This window comes from Oncorhynchus gorbuscha, linkage group LG23, assembly GCF_021184085.1.
Source record: "Oncorhynchus gorbuscha isolate QuinsamMale2020 ecotype Even-year linkage group LG23, OgorEven_v1.0, whole genome shotgun sequence".
Lineage (NCBI taxonomy): Eukaryota > Metazoa > Chordata > Actinopteri > Salmoniformes > Salmonidae > Oncorhynchus > Oncorhynchus gorbuscha.
The window spans coordinates 8223493-8245981 of record NC_060195.1 but is presented as its reverse complement, the minus strand read 5'-3'; the positions used below and the strand labels follow the sequence as shown (position 1 = coordinate 8245981).

Sequence of the window (22489 nt, the reverse complement as noted above, 5' to 3'; positions counted from 1 at the left end):
AACAACTAGATACCTAATGTAAAACACACTGTGTTCGTAAAACATATATAGGTTAAGAACTCTTTTGAAAGAGCACAGTTTGAAAGATATGATGAATAGAAATCAAACCGGATGGCCATCAGAAATACATGGGAGAGGTAGAGGGTAGAGGAAGGACATCAGAAATAGATGGGAGAGGTAGAGGGTAGAGGAAGTACATCATAAATAGATGGGAGAGGTTGAGGGTAGAGGAAGGACATCAGTAATAGATGGGAGAGGTTGAGGGTAGAGTATGGACATCAGTAATAGATGGGAGAGGTTGAGGGTAGAGGAAGGACATCAGTAATAGATGAGAGAGGTTGAGGGTAGAGGAAGGACATCAGTAATAGATGGGAGAGGTTGAGGGTAGAGGAAGGACAACAGTAATAGATGTCCAGGTTGAGGGTAGAGGAAGGACATCAGTAATAGATGGGAGAGGTTGAGGGTAGAGGAAGGACATCAGTAATAGATGGGAGGTTGAGGGTAGAGGAAGGACATCAGTAATAGATTGGAGAGGTTGAGGGTAGAGGAAGGACATCAGTAATAGATGGGAGAGGTTGAGGGTAGAGGATGGACATCAGTAATAGATGGGAGAGGTTGAGGGTAGAGGAAGTACATCAGTAATAGATGGGAGAGGTTGAGGGTAGAGGAAGGACATCAGTAATAGATGGGAGAGGTTGAGGGTAGAGGAAGGACATCAGTAATAGATGGGAGAGGTTGAGGTTAGAGGAAGGACATCAGTAATAGATGGGAGAGGTTGAGGGTAGAGGAAGGACATCAGTAATAGATGGGAGAGGTTGAGGGTAAAGGAAGGACATCGGTAATAGATGGGAGAGGTTGAGGGTAGAGGAAGGACATCAGTAATAGATGGGAGAGGTTGAGGGTAGAGGAAGGACATCAGTAATAGATGGGAGAGGTTGAGGGTAGAGGAAGGACAACAGTAATAGATGTCCAGGTTGAGGGTAGAGGAAGGACATCAGTAATAGATGGGAGAGGTTGAGGGTAGAGGAAGGACATCAGTAATAGATGGGAGAGTTTGAGGGTAGAGGATGGACATCAGTAATAGATGGGAGAGGTTGAGGGTAGAGGATGGACATCAGTAATAGATGGGAGAGGTTGAGGGTAGAGGAAGGACATCAGTAATAGATGGGAGAGGTTGAGTGTAGAGGAAGGACAACAGTAATAGATGTCCAGGTTGAGGGTAGAGGAAGGACATCAGTAATAGATGGGAGAGGTTGAGGGTAGAGGATGGACATCAGTAATAGATGGGAGAGGTTGAGGGTAGAGGATGGACATCAGTAATAGATGGGAGAGGTTGAGGGTAGAGGAAGGACATCAGTAATAGATGGGAGAGGTTGAGGGTAGAGGAAGGACATCAGTAATAGATGGGAGAGGTTGAGGGTAGAGGAAGGACATCAGAAATACATGGGAGAGTTTGAGTGAAGAGGAAGGACAGGAGTTCAAATCAAACCAAATAAAACTATTGTAAAATAGACTGTGTCCTTAAAATGTATATAGAATGTATAAGCTGGAAATACAGGACTAAGTGTTGTTGTCCATTCGTTTACTCCAATTAGGGGAGGAGGAGGGGGGGTTAGAGGGAAATACAGGCCTAAGTGTTGTCCATTAGATGCTTAATGTGAGTCTGGAAGGAGAGTTTATGGTCTAACCAGACACCTAGGTATTTGTAGTTGTCCACATATTCTAAGTCAGAACCGTCCAGTGTAGTGATGCTGGACGGGAGGGCAGGTGCAGGCAGCGATCGGTTGAAGAGCATGCATTTAGTTTTACTTGTATTTAAGAGCAGTTGGAGGCCACGGAAGGAGAGTTGTATGGCGTTGAAGTTCGTCTGGAGTTTCAACCAGGAGGTTGTGCTCTTAAAAACAACTCCACGGCAGTTAAGTTAGCTGATAATTAAGAGTCTAGATAGTTGGAGTCATTTACCTAAGGTTAACCAATCACATTTTTGCCTAAACTTAACCAATCACATTCATATCTTTCCTCTAGGGCGTTCTCTGTGCTCTGGGAATGTACGATCTGACACAACACAGTAAAATGATGATTAAAAATTAACTATCTTCTCAGTTTTTTTTATTTTTTAAACCTTTATTTAACTAGGCAAGTCAGTTAAGAACAAATTATTATTTTCAATGACGGCCTAGGAACAGTGGGTTAACTGCCTGTTCAGGAGCAGAACGACAGATTTGTACCTTGTCAGCTCGGGGATTCGAACTTGCAACCGTTCGGTTACTAGTCCAACGCTCTAACCACTAGGCTACCCTACCGCCCTCTTGACTGATAGCACCTCTTGACTGATAGCACCTCTTGACTGATAGCACCTCTTGACTGATAGCACCTCTTAACTGATAGCATCTCTTGACTGATAGCACCTCTTGACTGATAGCACCTCTTGACTGATAGCACCTCTTGACTGATAGCACCTCTTGACTGATAGCACCTCTTGACTGATAGCACCTCTTAACTGATAGCACCTCTTGACTGATAGCACCTCTTGACTGATAGCACCTCTTGACTGATAGCACCTCTTGACTGATAGCACCTCTTGACTGATAGCACCTCTTGACTGATAGCACCTCTTGACTGATAGCACCTCTTAACTGATAGCACCTCTTGACTGATAGCACCTCTTGCAACAAGACGTTTTTTCCCTCATTTTCTTCTGCTAATTGGGTAACTTTTGCAAAAAGAAAATCTGTCTGAGTTGAGGGAAATTCTGTAAATTAACAGGACTGTATTTTGAAGGATGAGACGTTGAGGATTATAATAAATACCACTTTGACATCATTGAGTAGAAATGGGCTATATATATATCATAAAAACCTCATGTCGTATACAATGTCAACATTCATGATCACTATGTTTAATGTTACAAGATGACATGGCGTCATACTCTGGGTTGTTCTGAACCGCACCAAAATGAAGATCTGTTTCTCTGAATTGCCCCGTGAAAGCAATCTAAGGTCGTATTGTATAACTTAGCTAGTCATGTTGGCTTAAAGAACAAGCTTTCAAATCATGCCCACCAGATTGCGATGTATAATGGGCAGTTTTGGGATTTCATAAACAGCTACAGTAATTGTGTGATGGCGGGGGTGCAGGGTTGGGTTCCAAACAAAACAACTACACGTCTGCCTGCTCTAGTTACCCAACTGGCAAAGCTACAGTTACCCAACTGGCAAAGCTCTAGTTACCCAACTGGCAAAGCTACAGTTACCCAACTGGCAAAGCTACAGTACTACACGTCTGCCTGCTCTAGTTACCCAACTGGCAAAGCTACAGTACTACACGTCTGCCTGCTCTAGTTACCCAACTGGCAAAGCTCTAGTTACCCAACTGGCAAAGCTACAGTTACCCAACTGGCAAAGCTACAGTACTACACGTCTGCCTGCTCTAGTTACCCAACTGGCAAAGCTACAGTACTACACGTCTGCCTGCTCTAGTTACCCAACTGGCAAAGCTACAGTACTACACGTCTGCCTGCTCTAGTTACCCAACTGGCAAAGCTACACTGTCCCACTGGATGTGACTGTCCCACTGGATGTGACTGTCCCACTGGATGTCATAAGGTGAATGCACCAATTTGTAAGTCGCTCTGGATAAGAGCGTCTGCTAAATGACTTAAATGTAAATGTAAATGTACTACACGTCTGCCTGCTCTAGTTACCCAACTGGCAAAGCTACAGTAGGTCTAAAAAGCACCTTATAGAACATAACAATAATTACTGAGAAACTGTGGACATGTCTGTCCACTTGGAGACTCTAGTTAGTCCTCTCACTCAAACCTTTGTAATTTTCTTGTCTTATGTTGCACCTACTCCACATTTTCCAGGAATATTCTCAACATGTTACTGAATGTATCCAAGAGCATTTTCAGATTTCGTTGTCAAACAAATGTGGCGAAAAGTAAAAAAGTACAGTAAATGTCAAATGCGCATTAAAATCAACAGTTTAATGTTTGAATTCAGTCTTGTGTCAGGTGAACTGTTGTGTCCTCTCACCTTTGGTTTAATTATTTTCACAGTATCTCTAAACTGTTCCCTTTCAATTGCTACCATGGTTATGTGTGTGTTTTATACATTTCTTCTGTAAGAGACATTTGAATTTAGCCCTATCCATAAAAGCCGATTCCCACCAGTGTAAAAGGTTGGTTGATTGATTGATCCAGCTATTGTCATGTTGGCTAATCTCCTCTCATCAATTATCCTGTCAGGGACGTCTAGCGTGGCGAGGGCTTGGAGCGGAACCTTTGATGACCTCATCGGCAACGTCATGGGGAATTTCTTCAAAGAAAACCTTTACATGGGCTTCCCGGGCCTCGCAGAATACCCAGACTTCTTTGCTGCTGGGCTCATTATGCTCCTGGCAGGTAAACTAAATCAGATTGATTGACTGATTGATCACTTGTTCGTTTAATAGCATAGCGACATTAAAACTGTCTGGTACTGATGATGATGATGATGATGATGATGATGATGATGATGAACACGTTTCACGTGTTTCTGTCCTGTGAAGGTCTGCTGGCCTTTGGTGTCCAGGAATCGGCAATAGTCAACAAGATCTTCACGGCCGTCAACATCCTGGTGCTTCTGTTTGTCATTGTAGCGGGCGTTGTCAAGGGAGACGTCGGTAACTGGCAGATCAGTCAGGAGGTGCTCATCAACGCTACGGCGGAATTACAGTATGTTTCATTACAATACATGAGATATCCTTTATCATACCAAACGTGCTAGAAACTTCAGTGGTTGTTGAACACATTTCTACTGGCAAATGTGTGTGAGCGTGTTATAGCCGTGGTATTAGCAGGAAATATTAACGTGAATCTTTCAACCGAGATTTCTGGAAAACCAGGGAAGATTGGGAAAGTTACTAGAATTTTGCAACCCTATATATATATATATATATATATATATATATATATATATATATATATATATATATATATATATATATATATATATATACATGCAGTTGAAGTCGGAAGTTTACATCCACTTAGGTTGGAGTCGTTAAAACTCGTTTTTCAACCACTCCACACATTTCTTGTTAACAAACTATAGTTTTGGCAAGTCGGTTAGGACATCTACTTTATGCATGACACAATTCATTTTCCAACAATTGTTTACAGACAGATCATTTCACTTATAATTCATTGTATCACAATTCCAGTGGGCCACACGTTTACATACACTAAGTTGACTGTGACCTATTGTGACCTCTCTAGGAACCTAACTTCTACAGTCAGTGCATTCGGAAAGTATTCAGACCCCTTGACTTTTTCCACATTTTGTTACGTTACAGCATAATTCTAAAATGGATGAAATAATGTTTATTTCCCTCATCAATCTACACACAACCCCCCCCCCCATAATGACAAAGCAAATACACGTTTTTAGAAATGCTTGCTAAGTTAAAAAAAATTAAAACCTAAATATCACATTTACATAATTATTTTGACCTCAAGGATCGCCCTGTACTTTTCTCCGTTCATCTTTGCATCGATCCTGACTAGTCTCCCAGTCCCTGCCGCTGAAAAACATCCCCACAGCATGATGCTGCCACCACCATGCTTCACCGTAGGGATGGTGCTAGGTTTCCCCTAGACATGAGGCTTGGTATTCAGGCCAAAGAGTTCAATCTTGTTTTCATCAGACCAGAGAATCTTGTTTCTCAGGGTCTGAGGGTCCTTTAGGTGCCGTTTTGCAAACACCAGCAGGCTACCATGTGCCTTTTACTGAGGAATGGCTTGTTTTGGTACCTTTCCCCAGATCTGTGCCTCAACACAACCCTGTATCTGAGCTCTACGGAGAATTCCTTCGACCTCATGGTTTGGTTTTGGCTCTGACATACACTGTCAACTGTGGCACCTTATATTGACAGGTGTGTGCCTTTCCAAATCATGTCCAGTCAATATAATTTACAACAGGTGGACTCCAATTAAGTTGTAGAAACATCTCAAGGATGAGCAATGTAAACAGGATGAATCTGAGCTCAATTTTGAGTCTCATTGCAAAATGATCGGAATACTTATGCAACTAAGGTATTTCTGTTTTATCTCTCATCGTTTTGCAAACATTTCCTACATTGTGACCTCTCCAGGAACCTAACCTCCACAGTCACTGTGACCAGTATATATGTCCTGTATTGTGACTTCTCCAGGAACCTAACCTCTACAGTCAACGTGACCAGTATGTATGGGGCTGGAGGGTTCTTCCCGTACGGTTTCGAAGGGACAATCTCTGGAGCCGCTACCTGTTTCTACGCCTTCGTAGGCTTCGACTGCATCGCCACAACAAGTAGGCCTACCTGCTTTGATCTTTGAACATGCACAGAGACACTAACCTATATACATCAGAAACATTAATAAAGCCAGGCGCTTCTCCAAGCTTTATCCATACAGTATCTTTGGTAATGTCTACTCTACTCAGAATACTTTTTTGGGGTGAATGTTTAGGCATATTGTAACAGTCGATATTCTTCATGATTAAACTTTGCTTGCTTAATTGATCGATATTGGCTGATTGATCGACTGATTGACCATTCTACTGACGTCGCTGATAAGAGGACATTGTCACAGGCTATACAAACATCGCTGATTCACAAATATTATCAACCATTATCAGATGCAGCCTAACAGATCGTAATATCAATCAACCCCAATCGACTTATGGACTGATTGATTGACAGCGCGTCATTCATTCATCCATTCATTGTCTCTCTCCAGGTGAGGAGGTGAAGAACCCTCAGAAGTCCATCCCGCTGGGCATTGTGGCGTCTCTCCTCATTTGTTTCCTGGCCTACTTCGCCGTGTCGGCAGCCCTCACTCTGATGATGCCCTACTACATGCTGAATGTTAACAGCCCGCTGCCCGTGGCCTTCATGTACATCGGCTGGGGGCCCGCCAAGTATGTGGTGGCTGTCGGCTAGCTCTGCGCCCTCTCCACCAGGTAGGTAGGAGAACGCGGGAAGTCCCTGGTCAGGCATCATTTCAGTTAGTATGTCTGTGTGTGTGTGTGTGTCTGTCTGTCTGTCTGTCTGTGTGTCTGTCTGTCTGTCTGTGTGTCTGTCTGTCTGTCTGTCTGTCTGTCTGTCTGTCTGTCTGTCTGTCTGTCTGTCTGTCTGTCTGTCTGTCTGTCTGTCTGTCTGTCTGTCTGTCTGTCTGTCTGTCTGTCTGTCTGTCTGTCTGTCTGTCTGTCTGTCTGTCTGTCTGTCTGTCTGTCTGTCTGTCTGTCTGTCTGTCTGTCTGTCTCCTTTCTAAAACGAGATAAACCATAGTTACCAGGTTGCAAATGATTTGTAAATCTAGCCTCGTGTTCTGTTGTTATAGCTGTTTTTCTGAGATTGTAACGTGGTCCTGTGCTGAGTCTGCATGCCAAATGGCACCCTTATCTCTTTATAGTGCACTACCCTATTGGCCCTGGTCAAAAGTAGTGGTGCCATTTGGGGCATAAACCTGAGACTGTAACATGTCTGATTGCTCTTTGTGTCTGTCTGTCTGTCTCCTGTACAGTCTGTTGGGTTCCATGTTCCCTATGCCCCGCGTACTGTTTGCTATGGCCAGAGACGGCCTCCTCTTCAAGCCCCTCAGTAAGGTCAGCGCCAGACAAAGTCCTGTCATCGCTACCCTCTCCTCCGGGGTTGTAGCAGGTAACACCCCAACCCTCTCTATCTCTCTCTCTCTACCCTCTCCTCCGGGTCGTAGCAGGTATCACCCCAACCCTCTCTATCTCTCTCTCTCTCTACCCTCTCCTCCGGGTTGTAGCAGGTATCACCCCAACCCTCTCTATCTCTCTCTCTCTACCCTCTCCTCCGGGTCGTAGCAGGTATCACCACAACCCTCTCTATCTCTCTCTCTCTACCCTCTCCTCCGGGTCGTAGCAGGTATCACCCCAACCCTCTCTATCTCTCTCTCTCTACCCTCTCCTCCGGGTCGTAGCAGGTATCACCACAACCCTCTCTAATCTCTCTCTCTCTACCCTCTCCTCCGGGTCGTAGCAGGTATCACCCCAACCCTCTCTATCTCTCTCTCTACCCTCTCCTCCGGGTCGTAGCAGGTAACACCACAACCCTCTCGATCTCTCTCTCTACCCTCTCCTCCGGGTCGTAGCAGGTAACACCACAACCCTCTCGATCTCTCTCTCTACCCTCTCCTCCGGGTCGTAGCAGGTAACACCACAACCCTCTCTATCTCTCTCTCTACCCTCTCCTCCGGGTCGTAGCAGGTAACACCACAACCCTCTCTATCTCTCTCTCTACCTTCTTCTCCGGGTCATAGCAGGCAACACCCCATCCCTCTCTATCTCTCTCTCTACCCTCTTCTCCGGGTCATAGCAGGCAACACCCCATCCCTCTCTATCTCTCTCTCTACCCTCTTCTCCGGGTCGTAGCAGGTAACACCACAACCCTCTCTATCTCTCTCTCTACCCTCTCCTCCGGGTCGTAGCAGGTAACACCACAACCCTCTGGATCTCTCTCTCTACCCTCTCCTCCGGGTCGTAGCAGGTAACACCACAACCCTCTCGATCTCTCTCTCTACCCTCTCCTCCGGGTCGTAGCAGGTAACACCACAACCCTCTCTATCTCTCTCTCTCTACCCTCTCCTCCGGGTCGTAGCAGGTATCACCCCAACCCTCTCGATCTCTCTCTCTACCCTCTCCTCCGGGTCATAGCAGGTATCACCCCAACCCTCTCTATCTCTCTCTCTACCCTCTCCTCCGGGTCATAGCAGGTATCACCCCAACCCTCTCTATCTCTCTCTCTACCCTCTCCTCCGGGTCATAGCAGGTATCACCCCAACCCTCTCTATCTCTCTCTCTACCCTCTCCTCCGGGTCGTAGCAGGTATCACCCCAACCCTCTCTATCTCTCTCTCTCTCGTTCTCTTTCTCTCGTAGAGATATGAAGAGTTTGTTGTGTTTGGCTTATGATATATTTTGTGTGATGATTTATCTACGGTAAATACTTGAATGCTTGTTTGTTTTCCTTTCCAGCGATAATGGCCCTGGTGTTTGACCTGAAAGCTTTGGTTGACATGATGTCAATTGGGACACTCTTTGCCTACACACTTGTGGCTATATGCATTCTTATACTTAGGTGAGTATTTCCCAAATATCCAAACTTAGATAAACAGCCATTGTCTATTTAGCTAAATAAAAGGTACTAAGTTGACTTTGTAACATCTAGGTACCAAGAGACCCAATCAGAAGACTCAGATCTACAGATCCTTGAATTAAGCACCAAGTTTGGTTGTCTCAAACCGCCATCATTCCCAACATCGGGCACCTCAAAAACAGTCACAAGTTTGACTGTCTTTTCTGGTAGGCATAACGCTTTGACAAGAAATCTCCAATCAATCTGTCTTTAAAGTTGACGAGTAATATTATTCAAAGATTGTATACATTTTAAAGGTGCTGTAGTATCTGCAGTGGGACATTATGTAGCCTTCCACCCTTTCTTTCAGACATTCTTCCATCGGCCTCCTCTCTCTCTGTTCAGTTGTTCTTCTCTCACCCCTTCCTCTCTATCTGTTCAGTTGTTCTTCTCTCACCCCTTCCTCTCTATCTGTTCAGTTGTTCTTCTCTCACCCCTTCCTCTCTCTCTGTTCAGTTGTTCTTCTCTCACCCCGTTCCTCTCTCTCTGTTCAGTTGTTCTTCTCTCACCCCCTTCCTCTCTCTCTGTTCAGTTGTTCTTCTCTCATCCCCTTCCTCTCTTTCTGTTCAGTTGTTCTTCTCTCACCCCTTCCTCTCTCTCTGTTCAGTTGTTCTTCTCTCACCCCGTTCCTCTCTCTCTGTTCAGTTGTTCTTCTCTCACCCCCTTCTCTCTCTCTCTGTTCAGTTGTTCTTTCTCTCTCTCTCTCTCTCTGTTCAGTTGTTCTTCTCTCACCCCTTCCTCTCTCTCTGTTCAGTTGTTCTTCTCTCACCCCTTCTCTCTCTCTCTGTTCAGTTGTTCTTCTCTCTTCCCCCTTCTCTCTCTCTCTGTTCAGTTGTTCTTCTCTCACCCCCTTTCTCTCTCTCCTGTTCAGTTGTTCTTCTCTCACCCCTTCCTCTCTCTCTCTCTGTTCAGTTGTTCTTCTCTCACCCCTTCTCTCTCTCTCTCTGTTCAGTTGTTCTTCTCTCACCCCCCCTTCTCTGTTCAGTTGTTCTTCTCTCTCTCTCTGTTCAGTTGTTCTTCTCTCACCCCCTTCCTCTCTCTCTGTTCAGTTGTTCTTCTCTCACCCCTTCCTCTCTCTCTGTTCAGTTGTTCTTCTCTCACCCCCTTCCTCTCTCTGTTCAGTTGTTCTTCTCTCACCCCCTTCCTCTCTCTCTGTTCAGTTGTTCTTCTCTCACCCCCTTCCTCTCTCTCTGTTCAGTTGTTCTTCTCTCACCCCTTCCTCTCTCTCTCTGTTCAGTTGTTCTTCTCTCACCCCTTCCTCTCTCTCTGTTCAGTTGTTCTTCTCTCACCCCCTGTTCAGTTGTTCTTCTCTCTCTCTGTTCAGTTGTTCTTCTCTCACCCCTTCCTCTCTCTCTGTTCAGTTGTTCTTCTCTCACCCCTTCCTCTCTCTCTCTGTTCAGTTGTTCTTCTCTCACCCCTTCCTCTCTCTCTCTGTTCAGTTGTTCTTCTCTCACCCCTTTCTCTCTCTCTGTTCAGTTGTTCTTCTCTCACCCCTTCCTCTCTCTCTCTGTTCAGTTGTTCTTCTCTCACCCCTTCCTCTCTCTCTGTTCAGTTGTTCTTCTCTCACCCCTTCCTCTCTCTCTGTTCAGTTGTTCTTCTCTCACCCCTTCCTCTCTCTGTTCAGTTGTTCTTCTCTCACCCCCTTCTCTCTCTCTGTTCAGTTGTTCTTCTCTCACCCCTTCTCTCTCTCTCTGTTCAGTTGTTCTTCTCTCACCCCTTCTCTCTCTCTGTTCAGTTGTTCTTCTCTCACCCCTTCCTCTCTCTCTGTTCAGTTGTTCTTCTCTCACCCCTTTCTCTCTCTCTGTTCAGTTGTTCTTCTCTCACCCCTTCCTCTCTCTGTTCAGTTGTTCTTCTCTCACCCCTTCCCTCTCTCTGTTCAGTTGTTCTTCTCTCACCCCTTCCTCTCTCTGTTCAGTTGTTCTTCTCTCACCCCTTCCTCCTCCTTGTTCTTCTCTCTCTCTCTGTTCAGTTGTTCTTCTCTCACCCCTTCCTCTCTCTCTGTTCAGTTGTTCTTCTCTCACCCCCTTCTCTCTCTCTGTTCAGTTGTTCTTCTCTCACCCCTTCCTCTCTCTCTGTTCAGTTGTTCTTCTCTCACCCCTTCCTCTCTCTCTGTTCAGTTGTTCTTCTCTCACCCCTTCCTCTCTCTGTTCAGTTGTTCTTCTCTCACCCCTTCTCTCTCTCTGTTCAGTTGTTCTTCTCTCACCCCCTTCCTCTCTCTGTTCAGTTGTTCTTCTCTCACCCCCTTCCTCTCTCTGTTCAGTTGTTCTTCTCTCACCCCCCTTCCTCTCTCTGTTCAGTTGTTCTTCTCTCACCCCCTTCCTCTCTCTGTTCAGTTGTTCTTCTCTCACCCCTTCCTCTCTCTGTTCAGTTGTTCTTCTCTCACCCCTTCCCTCTCTCTGTTCAGTTGTTCTTCTCTCACCCCTCTCTCTCTGTTCAGTTGTTCTTCTCTCACCCCTTCCTCTCTCTGTTCCTTCTCACCCCCTCTCTCTGTTCAGTTGTTCTTCTCTCACCCCCTTCCTCTCTCTGTTCAGTTGTTCTTCTCTCACCCCTTCCTCTCTCTCTGTTCAGTTGTTCTTCTCTCACCCCCTTCCTCTCCCTGTTCAGTTGTTCTTCTCTCTCTCTGTTCAGTTGTTCTTCTCTCACCCCTTCCTCTCTCTCTGTTCAGTTGTTCTTCTCTCACCCCCTTCCTCTCTCTGTTCAGTTGCTCTTCTCTCACCCCTTCCTATCTCTCTGTTCAGTTGTTCTTCTCTCACCCCCTTCCTCTCTCTGTTCAGTTGTTCTTCTCTCACCCCCTTCCTCTCTCTGTTCAGTTGTTCTTCTCTCACCCCCTTCCTCTCTCTGTTCAGTTGTTCTTCTCTCACCCCCTTCCTCCTCTGTTCAGTTGTTCTTCTCTCTTCTCTCTCTCTGTTCAGTTGTTCTTCTCTCACACCCTTCCTCTCTCTGTTCAGTTGTTCTTCTCTCACCCCTTCTCTCTCTCTGTTCAGTTGTTCTTCTCTCACCCCTTCCTCTCTCTCTGTTCAGTTGTTCTTCTCTCACTCTCTGTTCAGTTGTTCTTCTCTCTCCCTTCCTCTCTCTCTGTTCAGTTGTTCTTCTCTCACCCCTTCCTCTCTCTCTCTGTTCAGTCTGTTCTTCTCTCACCCCTTCCTCTCTCTCTCTGTTCAGTTGTTCTTCTCTCACCCCTTCCTCTCTCTCTGTTCAGTTGTTCTTCTCTCACCCCTTCCTCTCTCTGTTCAGTTGTTCTTCTCTCACCCCCTTCCTCTCTCTCTGTTCAGTTGTTCTTCTCTCACCCCTTCCCTCTCTCTCTGTTCAGTTGTTCTTCTCTCACCCCTTCTCTCTCTCTGTTCAGTTGTTCTTCTCTCACCCCTTCCTCTCTCTCTGTTCAGTTGTTCTTCTCTCACCCCTTCCTCTCTCTCTGTTCAGTTGTTCTTCTCTCACCCCTTCCTCTCTCTCTGTTCAGTTGTTCTTCTCTCACCCTGTTCTTCTTCTCTCACCCCTTCCTCTCTCTGTTCAGTTGTTCTTCTCTCACCCCTTCCTCTCTCTCTGTTCAGTTGTTCTTCTCTCACCCCCTTCCTCTCTCTCTGTTCAGTTGTTCTTCTCTCACCCCTTCCTCTCTCTCTGTTCAGTTGTTCTTCTCTCACCCCCTTCAGTTGTTCTCTCTCTCTGTTCAGTTGTTCTTCTCTCACCCCCTTTCTCTCTCTCTGTTCAGTTGTTCTTCTCTCACCCCCTTCTCTCTCTCTGTTCAGTTGTTCTTCTCTCACCCCTTCCTCTCTCTCTGTTCAGTTGTTCTTCTCTCACCCCCTTCCTCTCTCTGTTCAGTTGTTCTTCTCTCACCCCTTCCTCTCTCTGTTCAGTTGTTCTTCTCTCACCCCTTCCTCTCTCTCTGTTCAGTTGTTCTTCTCTCACCCCTTCCCTCTCTCTGTTCAGTTGTTCTTCTCTCACCCCTTCCTCTCTCTGTTCAGTTGTTCTTCTCTCACCCCTTCCTCTCTCTGTTCAGTTGTTCTTCTCTCACCCCCTTCCTCTCTCTGTTCAGTTGTTCTTCTCTCACCCCCTTCCTCTCTCCCCTTCCTTCTCTCTCTGTTCAGTTGTTCTTCTCTCACACCCTTCCTCTCTCTGTTCAGTTGTTTTTCTCTCACCCCTCTCTCTCTCTGTTCAGTTGTTCTTCTCTCACCCCCTTCCTCTCTCTGTTCAGTTGTTCTTCTCTCACCCCTTCTCTCTCTGTTCAGTTGTTCTTCTCTCACCCCTTCTCTCTCTCTCTGTTCAGTTGTTCTTCTCTCACCCCTTCCTCTCTCTCTGTTCAGTTGTTCTTCTCTCACCCCTTCCTCTCTCTCTCTGTTCAGTTGTTCTTCTCTCACCCCTTCCTCTCTCTCTGTTCAGTTGTTCTTCTCTCACCCCCTTTCCTCTCTCTCTGTTCAGTTGTTCTTCTCTCACCCCCTTCTCTCTCTCTGTTCAGTTGTTCTTCTCTCACCCCTTTCTCTCTCTCTGTTCAGTTGTTCTTCTCTCACCCCTTCCTCTCTCTGTTCAGTTGTTCTTCTCTCACCCCTTCCCTCTCTCTGTTCAGTTGTTCTTCTCTCACCCCTTCCTCTCTCTGTTCAGTTGTTCTTCTCTCACCCTTCCTTCTCTCTGTTCAGTTGTTCTTCTCTCACCCCTTCTCTCTGTTCAGTTGTTCTTCTCTCACCCCCTTCCTCTCTCTCTGTTCAGTTGTTCTTCTCTCACCCCCTTCCTCTCTCTCTGTTCAGTTGTTCTTCTCTCACCCCCTTCCTCTCTCTCTGTTCAGTTGTTCTTCTCTCACCCCTTCCTCTCTCTCTGTTCAGTTGTTCTTCTCTCACCCCCTTCCTCTCTCTGTTCAGTTGCTCTTCTCTCTTTCTCTCAGTTGTTCTTCTCCCCTTCCTCTCTCTGTTCAGTTGTTCTTCTCTCACCCCTTCCTCTCTCTGTTCAGTTGTTCTTCTCTCACCCCTTCCTCTCTCTCTGTTCAGTTGTTCTTCTCTCACCCCCCCTTCTCTCTCTCTGTTCAGTTGTTCTTCTCTCACCCCTTCCTCTCTCTGTTCAGTTGTTCTTCTCTCACCCCCTTCCTCTCTCTGTTCAGTTGTTCTTCTCTCACCCCTTCCCCCTTCCTCTCTCTGTTCAGTTGTTCTTCTCTCACACCCTTCCTCTCTCTGTTCAGTTGTTCTTCTCTCACCCTCCTCTCTCTCTGTTCAGTTGTTCTTCTCTCACCCCCTTCCTCTCTCTGTTCAGTTGTTCTTATCTCACCCCTTCCTCTCTCTCTCTGTTCAGTTGTTCTTCTCTCACCCCTTCCTCTCTCTCTCTGTTCAGTTGTTCTTCTCTCACCTCCTTCCTCTCTCTCTGTTCAGTTGTTCTTCTCTCACCCCCTTCCTCTCTCTCTGTTCAGTTGTTCTTCTCTCACCCCTTCCTCTCTCTCTCTGTTCAGTTGTTCTTCTCTCACCCCTTCCTCTCTCTCTCTGTTCAGTTGTTCTTCTCTCACCCCTTCCTCTCTCTCTGTTTAGTTGTTCTTCTCTCACCCCCTTCCTCTCTCTGTTCAGTTGCTCTTCTCTCACCCCTTCCTCTCTCTCTGTTCAGTTGGTCTTCTCTCACCCCTTCCTCTCTCTGTTCAGTTGTTCTTCTCTCACCCCTTCCTCTCTCTGTTCAGTTGCTCTTCTCTCACCCCTTCCTCTCTCTCTGTTCAGTTGTTCTTCTCTCACCCCCTTCCTCTCTCTCTGTTCAGTTGTTCTTCTCTCACCCCCTTCCTCTCTCTCTCTCTGTTCAGTTGTTATTCTCTCACCCCCTTCCTCTCTCTCTCTCCGTTCAGTTGTTCTTCTCTCACCCCCTTCCTCTCTCTCTGTTCAGTTGTTCTTCTCTCACCCCCTTCCTCTCTCTGTTCAGTTGCTCTTCTCTCACCCCTTCCTATCTCTCTGTTCAGTTGTTCTTCTCTCACCCCTTCTTATCTCTCTGTTCAGTTGTTCTTCTCTCACCCCCTTCCTCTCTCTGTTCAGTTGTTCTTCTCTCACCCCCTTCCTCTCTCTCTGTTCAGTTGTTCTTCTCTCACCCCCTTCCTGTTCAGTTGTTCTCTCTCTCTCTCTCTGTTCAGTTGTTCTTCTCTCACCCCCTTCCTCTCTCTGTTCAGTTGTTCTTCTCTCACCCCCTTCCTCTCTCTGTTCAGTTGTTCTTCTCTCACACCCTTCCTCTCTCTGTTCAGTTGTTCTTCTCTCACCCTCCTCTCTCCCTGTTCAGTTGTTCTTCTCTCACCCCCTTCCTCTCTCTGTTCAGTTGTTCTTATCTCACCCCTTCCTCTCTCTCTCTGTTCAGTTGTTCTTCTCTCACCCCTTCCTCTCTCTCTCTGTTCAGCTGTTCTTCTCTCACCCCCTTCCTCTCTCTCTGTTCAGTTGTTCTTCTCTCACCCCTTCCTCTCTCTCTGTTCAGTTGTTCTTCTCTCACCCCTTCCTCTCTCTCTCTGTTCAGTTGTTCTTCTCTCACCCCTTCCTCTCTCTCTGTTCAGTTGTTCTTCTCTCACCCCCTTCCTCTCTCTGTTCAGTTGCTCTTCTCTCACCCCTTCCTCTCTCTCTGTTCAGTTGGTCTTCTCTCACCCCTTCCTCTCTCTGTTCAGTTGTTCTTCTCTCACCCCTTCCTCTCTCTGTTCAGTTGCTCTTCTCTAACCCCTTCCTCTCTCTCTGTTCAGTTGTTCTTCTCTCACCCCCTCTCTCTCTCTCTGTTCAGTTGTTATTCTCTCACCCCCTTCCTCTCTCTCTGTTCAGTTGTTCTTCTCTCACCCCCTTCCTCTCTCTCTCTCTGTTCAGTTGTTATTCTCTCACCCCCTTCCTCTCTCTCTCTCTCCGTTCAGTTGTTCTTCTCTCACCCCTTCCTCTCTCTCTGTTCAGTTGTTCTTCTCTCACCCCCTTCCTCTCTCTGTTCAGTTGCTCTTCTCTCACCCCTTCCTATCTCTCTGTTCAGTTGTTCTTCTCTCACCCCTTCTTATCTCTCTGTTCAGTTGTTCTTCTCTCACCCCTTCCTCTCTCTGTTCAGTTGTTCTTCTCTCACCCCTTCCTCTCTCTCTGTTCAGTTGTTCTTCTCTCACCCCTTCCTCTCTCTCTCTCTCTGTTCAGTTGTTCTTCTCTCACCCCCTTCCTCTCTCTGTTCAGTTGTTCTTCTCTCACCCCCTTCCTCTCTCTGTTCAGTTGTTCTTCTCTCACCCCTTCCTCTCTCTGTTCAGTTGTTCTTCTCTCACACCCTTCCTCTCTCTGTTCAATTGTTCTTCTCTCACCCTCCTCTCTCTCTGTTCAGTTGTTCTTCTCTCACCCCCTTACTCTCTCTGTTCAGTTGTTCTTCTCTCACCCCCTTCCTCTCTCTGTTCAGTTGTTCTTCTCTCACCCCCTTCCTCTCTCTGTTCAGTTGTTCTTCTCTCACACCCTTCCTCTCTCTGTTCAGTTGTTCTTCTCTCACCCTCCTCTCTCCCTGTTCAGTTGTTCTTCTCTCACCCCCTTCCTCTCTCTGTTCAGTTGTTCTTATCTCACCCCTTCCTCTCTCTCTCTGTTCAGTTGTTCTTCTCTCACCCCTTCCTCTCTCTCTCTGTTCAGCTGTTCTTCTCTCACCTCCTTCCTCTCTCTCTGTTCAGTTGTTCTTCTCTCACCCCCTTCCTCTCTCTCTGTTCAGTTGTTCTTCTCTCACCCCTTCCTCTCTCTCTCTGTTCAGTTGTTCTTCTCTCACCCCTTCCTCTCTCTCTCTGTTCAGTTGTTCTTCTCTCACCCCTTCCTCTCTCTGTTCAGTTGTTCTTCTCTCACCCCTTCCTCTCTCTGTTCAGTTGCTCTTCTCTCACCCCTTCCTCTCTCTCTGTTCAGTTGTTCTTCTCTCACCCCTTCCTCTCTCTGTTCAGTTGCTCTTCTCTCACCCCTTCCTCTCTCTGTTCAGTTGTTCTTCTCTCACCCCCTTCCTCTCTCTCTCTCTGTTCAGTTGTTCTTCTCTCACCCCCTTCCTCTCTCTCTCTCTCTGTTCAGTTGTTCTTCTCTCACCCCCTTCCTCTCTCTCTGTTCAGTTGTTCTTCTCTCACCCCCTTCCTCTCTCTGTTCAGTTGCTCTTTCTCACCCCTCATCCCCAGTTGTTTCCTCTCTCTCTGTTCAGTTGTTCTTCTCTCACCCCTTCCTCTCTCTGTTCAGTTGTTCTTCTCTCACCCCTTCTCTCTCTGTTCAGTTGTTCTTCTCTCACCCCCCCTTCTCTCTCTCTGTTCAGTTGTTCTTCTCTCACCCCCTTTCCTCTCTCTGTTCAGTTGTTCTTCTCTCACCCCCTTCCTCTCTCTGTTCAGTTGTTCTTCTCTCACCCCTTCCTCTCTCTGTTCAGTTGTTCTTCTCTCACCCCTTCCTCTCTCTGTTCAGTTGTTCTTCTCTCACCCTTCCTCTCTCTGTTCAGTTGTTCTTCTCTCACCCCTTACTCTCTCTGTTCAGTTGTTCTTCTCTCACCCCTTCCTCTCTCTGTTCAGTTGTTCTTCTCTCACCCCTTCCTCTCTCTGTTCAGTTGTTCTTCTCTCACCCCCCCTCTCTGTTCAGTTGTTCTTCTCTCACACCCTTCTCTCTCTCTGTTCAGTTGTTCTTCTCTCACCCCTCCCTGTTCAGTTGTTCTTCTCTCACCCCTTCCTCTGTCTGTTCAGTTGTTCTTATCTCACCCCTTCCTCTCTCTCTCTGTTCAGTTGTTCTTCTCTCACCCCTTCTCTCTCTCTCTGTTCAGTTGTTCTTCTCTCACCTCCTTCCTCTCTCTCTGTTCAGTTGTTCTTCTCTCACCCCCTTCCTCTCTCTCTGTTCAGTTGTTCTTCTCTCACCCCCCTTCCTCTCTCTCTGTTCAGTTGTTCTTCTCTCACCCCTTCCTCTCTCTCTGTTCAGTTGTTCTTCTCTCACCCCTTCCTCTCTCTGTTCAGTTGTTCTTCTCTCACCCCCTTCCTCCCCAGTTGCTCTTCCTCTCTCTGTTCAGTTGTTCTTCTCTCTCTCCAGTTGTTCTTCTCACCCCTTCCTCTCTCTGTTCAGTTGTTCTTCTCTCACCCCTTCCTCTCTCTCTGTTCAGTTGTTCTTCTCTCACCCCCTTCTCTCTCTCTGTTCAGTTGTTCTTCTCTCACCCCTTCCTCTCTCTCTCTCTGTTCAGTTGTTCTTCTCTCACCCCTTCTTCTCTCTCTGTTCAGTTGTTCTTCTCTCTGTTCTCACCCCCTTCCCTCTCTCTGTTCAGTTGTTCTTCTCTCACCCCCTTCCTCTCTCTCTGTTCAGTTGTTCTTCTCTCACCCCCTTCCTCTCTCTCTCTCTCTGTTCAGTTGTTCTTCTCTCACCCCCTTCCTCTCTCTGTTCAGTTGTTCTTCTCTCACCCCCTTCCTCTCTCTGTTCAGTTGTTCTTCTCTCACACCCTTCCTCTCTCTGTTCAGTTGTTCTTCTCTCACCCTCCTCTCTCTCTGTTCAGTTGTTCTTCTCTCACCCCCTTCCTCTCTCTGTTCAGTTGTTCTTCTCTCACCCCTTCCTCTCTCTCTGTTCAGTTGTTCTTCTCTCACCCCTTCCTCTCTCTCTCTGTTCAGTTGTTCTTCTCTCACCCCCTTTCTCTCTCTCTGTTCAGTTGTTCTTCTCTCACCCCCTTCCTCTCTCTCTGTTCAGTTGTTCTTCTCTCACCCCTTCCTCTCTCTCTCTGTTCAGTTGTTCTTCTCTCACCCCTTCCTCTCTCTCTGTTCAGTTGTTCTTCTCTCACCCCTTCCTCTCTCTGTTCAGTTGTTCTTCTCTCACCCCTTCTCTCTCTGTTCAGTTGTTCTTCTCTCACCCCTTCCTCTCTCTGTTCAGTTGTTCTTCTCTCACCCCTTCCTCTCTCTGTTCAGTTGCTCTTCTCTCACCCCTTCCTCTCTCTCTGTTCAGTTGTTCTTCTCTCACCCCCCTCTCTCTCTCTCTGTTCAGTTGTTATTCTCTCACCCCTTCCTCTCTCTCTGTTCAGTTGTTCTTCTCTCACCCCTTCCTCTCTCTCTCTCTGTTCAGTTGTTATTCTCTCACCCCTTCCTCTCTCTCTCTCTGTTCAGTTGTTCTTCTCTCACCCCCTTCCTCTCTCTCTGTTCAGTTGTTCTTCTCTCACCCCCTTCCTCTCTCTGTTCAGTTGCTCTTCTCTCACCCCTTCCTATCTCTCTGTTCAGTTGTTCTTCTCTCACCCCTTCTTATCTCTCTGTTCAGTTGTTCTTCTCTCACCCCCTTCCTCTCTCTGTTCAGTTGTTCTTCTCTCACCCCTTCCTCTCTCTCTGTTCAGTTGTTCTTCTCTCACCCCCTTCCCCTCTCTCTCTCTCTGTTCAGTTGTTCTTCTCTCACCCCCTTACTCTCTCTGTTCAGTTGTTCTTCTCTCACCCCTTCCTCTCTCTGTTCAGTTGTTCTTCTCTCACACCCTTCCTCTCTCTGTTCAATTGTTCTTCTCTCACCCTCCTCTCTCTCTGTTCAGTTGTTCTTCTCTCACCCCCTTCCTCTCTCTCTGTTCAGTTGTTCTTCTCTCACCCCCTTCCTCTCTCTCTCTCTCTCTCTCTCTCTCTCTCTCTCTCTCTCTCTCTCTCTCTCTCTCTCTCTCTCTCTCCAGTGGTGTGTGTATGTGGTTTGTGCGTCCTGCTGTCCCAAGCGATAGACGCTATACAGCGGCAGGAGATCTGGAGCATGGTGTGTGTGTCCATCGTAGCCTTCATCCTCCTGGTCCTCGTCATCGTCATCTGGAGGCATCCACAGAACCAAGCCAAGGCTGCTTTCATGGTGAGAAGCACTGTCGGAAGATGGACACCTGCATATAAAGAACGTTAATCACAAGCTGTCCAAACATCGCTGATTAGAGGACATTATCACAGGCTATTGAAACATCGCTGACTAGAGGACATTATCACAGGCTATTGAAACATCGCTGACTAGAGGACATTATCACAGGCTATTCAAACATTGCTGATTATAGGACATTATCACAGGCTATTGAAACATAGCTGATTCGAGGACATTATCACAGGCTGTCCAAACATCGCTGATTAGAGGACATTATCACAGGCTATTGAAACATTGCTGACTAGAGGACATTATCACAGGCTTTTGAAACATCGCTGACTAGAGGACATTATCACAGGCTATTGAAACATTGCTGATTAGAGGACATTATCACAGGCTATACAAACATCGCTGATTAGAGGACATTATCACAGGCTATTGAAACATCGCTGATTAGAGGACATTATCACAGGCTGTCCAAACATCGCTGATTAGAGGACATTATCACAGGCTATACAAACATCGCTGATTAGAGGACATTATCACAGGCTGTCCAAACATCGCTGATTAGAGGACATTATCACAGGTTATACAAACATCGCTGATTAGAGGACATTATCACAGGCTATACAAACATCGCTGATTAGAGGACATTATCACAGGCTGTCCAAACATCGCTGATTAGAGGACATTATCACAGGCTGTCCAAACATCGCTGATTAGAGGACATTATCACAGGCTATACAAACATCGCTGATTCACAAATATTATCAAGATTGATCAGATGCAGCCTAACAGATCGTAATATCAATCATGTTTGAACTCCAGAACGTTTACCTTTGGGCCCGGGACCCTGTGTGGTACATTGTTTGTGTCTTTATGTTGACATTACAGTAGAGTTCTCTTACCCCCTGCCGTCTGCTCTCAGGTGCCCTTCCTGCCCGTGCTGCCGGTAGTTAGTGTGTTCGTCAACGTCTACCTGATGGTGCAGTTAGGACGAGACACCTGGATGAGATACGCCATCTGGATGGCCGTAGGTAAGTTCTCTACCCAACACTTCTCTACCCAATTATACATGCCACAAGCACTAAACTGGGAGGCTGGTGGGGATGGATGAGTCATTTTCTATCTATCTGACCTGATATCAATAGGAGTGTGGGTTGTTTAAAGTTGGTTGGAGGCTATACAGGATGTCAGAGGGTTGAGGCGGGGTTCTCTCGGATCTCTCTCTCTGATCTCTCTCTCTGATCTCTCTCTGATCTCTCTCTCTGATCTCTCTCTCTGATCTCTCTCTCTGTCTCTGTATGTCTGTCTGTAGGGTTCCTCATCTACTTTGGTTATGGGATCCGTAACAGTGTTCAGAAGCAGAGGAACCAGACCCGCCAGGTGGAGATTGAGACCATCAGCGGTGTGATGAAGAAGGAGGCCTTCAAAGAAGACAGATTCTGAGGCTGAGTGGAAAGGACAACACAGGAGTGGAGAGAAGAGGAGAGGAGAAGAGAGGACATAGGAGCGAGAGACAGGACAAGACTGGAGCTGACAGGACAGGACAAGACAGGGACTGCAGCTGACAGGACAGGACGGGAGCTGACAAGACAGAGGAGGTCTGGAGAGAGAGATATTTACTGTCACTTTTTATTGTTTATTTCACTTTTGTTTATCTATTTCACTTGCTTTGGCAATGTAAACATACTGTATGTTTCCCATGCCAATAAAGCCCCTTGAATTGAATCGAGAGATTTAGAGAGAGAGATATTCTGATGTTACATTGTGTATTTAAGAGAATTCCTGTCTATTGTAAAACGAAAGGCTGGTTTATACTGTCTGTACACTAGAATTCAACAAGTGTTGACATTTTTCAGAATAGTCCTGCTCTTCAACTGTTTATGCTAGTCATCAAAAGCAGCAAGGGACCTTCATCAAAAAAAGTTCTTCAACTTTTTACCTTTATTTATTTAACCAGGCAAGTGAGTTAAGAACTAATTCTTATTTTCAATGACAGCCTAGGAACAGTGGGTTAACTGCCTGTTCATGGGCAGAATGACAGATTTGTACCTTGTCAGCTCAGGGCTTTGAACTTGCAACCTTCCGGTCCAACACTATAACCACTTGGCTACCCTGCCGCCCCGCTGTTTTTAACTTATTCTACTACCATAAAAATTAATAGTGGACAGCTGAAGCAAACACCACAATGTTTTCTTCAGGAAAATTGCCCTACTACGTTTATATAGAGTATGTTGGAGTCCATTCAACCAGTTGGAGTTGGAGTTCATTAAACCAGTTGGAGTCCATTCAACCAGTTCGAGTTGGAGTTCATTAAACCAGTTGGAGTTCATTAAACCAGTTGGAGTTCATTAAACCAGTTGGAGTTGGAGTCCATTCAACCAGTTGGAGTTGGAGTCCATTCAACCAGTTGGAGTTGGAGTCCATTCAACCAGTTGGAGTTGGAGTTCATTCAACCAGTTGGAGTCCATTCAACCAGTTGGAGTTGGAGTTCATTCAACCAGTTGGAGTCCATTCAACCAGTTGGAGTTGGAGTCCATTCAACCAGTTGGAGTTGGAGTCCATTCAACCAGTTGG

At 46.5% G+C, this 22489-nt stretch overlaps 1 pseudogene; it reads left to right on the top strand.

Annotated features, from left to right (window-relative positions):
• The window catches only part of LOC124011269, a 37362-nt pseudogene extending 15167 nt beyond the window's left edge, over nt 1–22195 (top strand).
• Nucleotides 22196–22489: the final 294 nt, after the last annotated feature.